Source organism: Carex rostrata, chromosome 26 (genome assembly GCF_964058835.1).
Source record: "Carex rostrata chromosome 26, lpCarRost1.2, whole genome shotgun sequence".
In the NCBI taxonomy this organism is placed as follows: domain Eukaryota; kingdom Viridiplantae; phylum Streptophyta; class Magnoliopsida; order Poales; family Cyperaceae; genus Carex; species Carex rostrata.
In genome coordinates this window covers 987,592-993,308 of record NC_135943.1, presented here as the reverse complement: position 1 = coordinate 993,308, position 5,717 = coordinate 987,592, and positions in this window count along the sequence as shown.

The window sequence follows — 5,717 nt, the reverse complement described above, 5'->3', positions numbered from 1 at the left end:
AAGTTTTAATATCACTATCCAAAAATTAGTTGAGATATTATGATCCGATTTTTTTATTAATATTCAAAAAATAAATAAAATTTTAAAAAAATATTCAAATCCCGAACGAATTTCAAAAACTACCCAAACCGGTTATCCAATAACCGGATTTGGGACAAATTTCCGGTTAATGGTTTCCCGGACTGAAAACAGTATATCCGGTTAACCATTAACCGGAAAGTTATATTTAAAAAAAATAACATATCCGGTTAATGGTTAACCGGACTTGTATTTTTTTTTAAGTTGTGTTTTTTTTTAAACAACAATTTTTTAAATTTTTTGTATTGAAATATTAGAAATGTTGAATATATTTCTTTAAAAATAGATGAAATACAATATAATTTGATTTATTAGAAAGACTGCAACAAATAACCCAGATCAATATTTTTCAGGTTGGATTTTTCGCGGCTGTAAGAAAAATTAATATATTTCTTTATGTGTTATTGGAAAAAAAATGCTTAGATTCTGAGTTATTGATCCCGGTTCAAAAGTCATTTCTATGTAATCTAGAAAATATTGTGATCCTTCTAGGACATTTAATTTATAAAAAATTGTATCTATTTTAATAATTCTTTTTTAATAACAATAATTAAATAACTTAAAATTTTTGTTTTTTTTCAAAAATAGATACAACTTTTCATAAATTAAATGTACTAGAAGGATCACAATATTTCATGGATTACATAGAAGTGACTTTAGAACTGGGATCAATAACTCAGAATCTAAGCATTTTTATTTTTTTTCTAATAACACATAAAGAAATATATTAATTTTTCTTATAGCTGCGAAAAATTTAGCCTGAAAAATATTGATCCGGGTTATTTGTTGCAGTCTTTCTAATAAATCAAGAGCAGGGTTCAAATGCACCCAAATTTTTGTGCACCCAAATGCACCCTATCTTTCAAATCATTTTTCTCTGTTTTCAAAGTCCGAATAGTCAATCCGAACCGTTAGATGCGATCTATATATTAATATGTGCTTGGAGACGAACTTTTACATTTTTTGTAATTTTTTTACTATTTATTAAGCCACTTTGAAAATCGCTGATTTTACATTTTCTGGACCATTGGATCAGCGATTTTTCAAAGTGGCTTAATAAATAGTAAATAAATTCCAAAAAATATATAATTTGGTTTCCAAGCACATCTTAATATATATATCGCATCTAACGGTTCGGATTGACTATTCGGACTTTGAAAACAGAGAAAAAGGATAGGGTGCATTTGGGTGCACAAAAATTTGGGTGCATTTGAACCCTCCTCATAAATCAAATTTTATTGTATTCCATCTATTTTTAAAGAAATATATTCAACATTTCTTATATTGTATTCCATCTATTTTTATGAAAATGCATTATTATGTATCAACCCCTTTGAGTAATTTACATTGAAGACTTTGAATTAGTCTACACCTCGAAGTCTACGCAGATGGGAGAGCCGTTGTACCTTTTTCCTAGATAAATTTGAGAAATATATATATTTGTTAACAACTTGCGAAAAGATTCAATGAACCGAAATATTTATAAATATTCAAATCAAATAACAAATTACGGAATATACCCTGTTTTGCAATGAAATTCGAAAAATATCCAATCCGGTTATCCAATAACCGGATTTGATACAAATTTCCGGTTAACCACTGCCCGGACTAAAAAAAACAAATCCGGTTAATGGTTAACCGGATTTGTGCATTTTCCTTGTGTTTTTTTTTTTAAAAACAGAATTTTTGTTGTATTAAAATATTAGAAATGTTGAATTTAGTTCTTTGAAATTAGATGGAATACAATATAATTTGATTTATTAGAAAGACTGCAACAAATAACCCGGATCAATATTTTTCAGATCGGATTTTTCGCGGCTGTAAGAAAAATTAATATATTTTTTTATGTGTTATTGGAAAAAAAATAAAAATAATTAGATTCTGAGTTATTGATCCCGGTTCAAAAGTCACTTCTAGGTAATCTAGAAAATATTGTGACCTTTCTAGTACATTTAATTTATAAAAAGTTGTATCTATTTTGAAAATTCTTTTTGAAAAACAATCATTAAATAAATTAAAGTTTTTGATTTTTTTCAAAAGTAGATACAACTTTTTATAAATTAAATGTACTAGAAGGGTCACAATATTTTCTGGATTATCTAGAAGTGACTTTTGAACCGGGATCAATAACTCAGAATCTAATTATTTTTATTTTTTTCCAATAACACATAAAAAAATATATTAATTTTTCTTACAGCCGCGAAAAATCCGATCTGAAAAATATTGATCCGGATTATTTGTTGCAGTCTTTCTAATAAATCAAATTATATTGTATTCCATCTAATTTCAAAGAAATAAATTCAATATTTCTAATATTTTAATACAAAAAAAATTCTGTTTTTAAAAAAAAAACACAAGGAAAATGCACAAATCCGGTTAACCATTAACCGGATTTGTTTTTTTTAGTCCGGGCAGTGGTTAACCGGAAATTTGTATCAAATCCGGTTATTGGATAACCGGATTGGATATTTTTTGAATTTCATTGCAAAACAAGGTATATTCCGTAATTTGTTATTTGATTTGAATATTTATAAATATTTCGGTTCATTGAATCTTTTTGCAAGTTGTTAACAAATATATATATTTCTCAAATTTATCTAGGAAAAAGGTACAACGGCTCTCCCATGTGTGTAGACTTCGAGGTGTAGACTAATTCAAAGTCTTCAATGTAAATTACTCAAAGGGGTTGATACATAATAATGCATTTTCATAAAATCTAAATTACTCACAATGGTACAAATATATAGAGGAAAGTTCAAATGTCTCATATTTTTCGTATCTTATATTTTATATTTTTCTTTTTAAAGTTTAAACTGTCGATCTTAAAATATTAAAATATAATTGGAGATCAAATTTTATATTTTTTGAAAATTATTTATTATATTTTAAGATAGATACAAAATCATTGCTTCTTGACCATAAAAAGTAAATAATTTCAAAAAGAAATATAAAATTTGGTCTAAAAATATATTTTAATATGAAAATCATGTTGAACAGTTTAGATCAATAGTTTGGAAAATATTAAACATTTTTTTTTTATCATGACATGCAGTGGGCATTTTTTTTTGCAGCTATGCAGCTATGTACACTTATACTTGCAATCTATATGCAAGAGCGGAGCCAAGAAATAGGATCATATGTGGCAAAATTTTCGTAATAAGACATAATTGCAAATTATTTTAAAATTTTCAGGAATAAACATACAAGTGGCTTCCTCTGGATCCATGCGACTTTGTCTCTTCCTGTTTATATGAATCACGTCAAAAACACACAAAAGATATTTGCTACCATATTTATAATCCACATAACTTCCATCAAAAAAATTATTTTTACCATCTTTAAAAACAAAACCATTTAACCATTCTTTTTTTGAAAAATTCAATTTTTACCACCTTGGAAGTTTAATATTGAGAGGGCTATGATTATGTATCAAAGGCCTCCATAGAGGCATAGACTCCTTATGGGCCAAACACAAACCTTGATAGCAATAAGACCCGGCAAGGAACAACAGGGCATTGCCCAACACAAGTATAGCATGAACTCGGCTTACAGTCACCATCCCTGGCTGTACACGTCGGGTGTGGTTTAGTGATCGCCGTTTATGCGAGCGTCACCGCTCTTATGCAATCTCATCTAACCACTCAGACAACGCAGAATGACGGTTAGGGGACAGCCTATTTAAGACAAAAAGTCACATTAAACAGGAGCTGAATTTTTACATCATAGGCAAGGTATCATACAAGCTAGAGTCTGAATACCTCCTTACGTTCCTACTTCGGTAAACGAGAATCCACATCTTCATTCTCGGTATGTCTCCTTGAGGCAGGATGAGTCCATACCTAGAAACCTTTACATACATCCTACTCGCTCGAGATATGACGTACCAATCACCGTGGGATACTCTTTGCTCGCCTTTGGGGAAAACTAGATGGCATCCAATTTGAGGGGGGACCGAAGGCAGGACTCGGGCACCATCACGTCCTCTATATCTCAATGGACCGACAATGATCCTAGACAGAAAGGTAGCATGTCCAACCTCCCTTAAACATGCATGCTGCTGGTTGTGCCCGTGGGGACGTCTCTGGGAGAAAATCTTCCCGAGAATCCTAACCCTAATCCTCCCAAGATAACATTCCCTAACTCGGCAGCTCAATCTCGTGGTTTCCTACTAAGCTAGTTATTTACTGATAACTCGGGGCTAATCAACTCGGGGTCTCAATCTCGATAACTCGGGGCTGATCAACTCACTCAGTCCCGTGACCAAAATTACTGATACTACTAAGCTAGTTATTTACACATATTCAGTTATTGGAACATTAGTTCTACATGCATGGATGTGCTCAAATGTGCATTCAGACACAGACTGATTTGGGGCTCCGTGATAATTGGTCGCTACATTTGTAAATCATGATATGCATGCACTAATTATTAAGAGCTAGGATTTGTTAAGCTCGCTCTCCTATTTTAGAAGTATTTTGTTCATAATTTTATATAACTTTGAAGGTAAACTCTAGGATCATTTTATAAAGAAAGAAAAAGATAAACTATAGAATCGTTAATAATGATAGTGACAATAATTAAATTATGATGGTGATCATGGTAATTTAGATCATGATTAAAGTGATGGGGGCATTAAGAACCACCCGAGTAACTAGGACACTATATTCTATATATTTACTTTACAGTTGCAGAAATAAGTGGCAATGTGATGAATCGTGAGATTACCTTTTTAACCAAAAAACATCCAATATCAGTAGTCCTTATCCCATTATCTTTAGTTTCACGTGTAAATCAATGTTTAAAAAGCTAATAAGCTAGCCACCAAGACTCTATAGCTAGTCAAAAGTTAATAATTAGATATGTTGAAAAGCTAAACGGTCTTGAGACCATTTAGTTATCAATGCCTCATTAGTCAGTAGCACTAAATATAATTAAATAAAACAATAAAGTAAAATTTAGCCCAATGATTAATTGCTTAATTACAGTCTGGCGGCCCCAACTACAAGGTCCTACTTGGCAGACGTGACGGCCTAAACTTCACCACCCGTAATGCCCCCTTGGCCAGTTTACCGGGGAGAGGGGGGTTACTGTAAACCTCATTTATATGTTTTGTAAATGAGCTTTGTAAATGCACTGTTAATGTTGAGGTTTATATGCTTTGAAATGTTACTGTTAAGATTTTAATTTTTTATATATGAGGTTTATATGCTTTGTAAATGCAGTGTTATTGTTGAGGTTTATATGCTTTGAAATGTTATTGTTGATGTTTTAATTATTTGTACAGGGGGTTTATATGCTTTGTAAATGAGCTATGTAAATGCAGTATTATTGTCAAGGTTTATATGCTTTGAAATGCTATTGTTAAGGTTTTAATTTTTTGTACATGAAGTTTATATGCTTTATAAATGCAATGTTATTGTTGAGGTTTATATGCTTTGAAATATTATTGTTGAGGTTTTAATTTTTTGTACATGAGGTTTGTATGTTTTATTTTAGAGATTTAAAGTGTTATTAATGAGGTTTATATGCTTGTACATGAGGTCTATATGCTTGTAAACAGAGGTTTAAATTATTTTGAAGTAAAATTAAAAAAAAAAAACTGAAAGTCACAAAGATTTAAAGTGGTAAAAAAAATTACG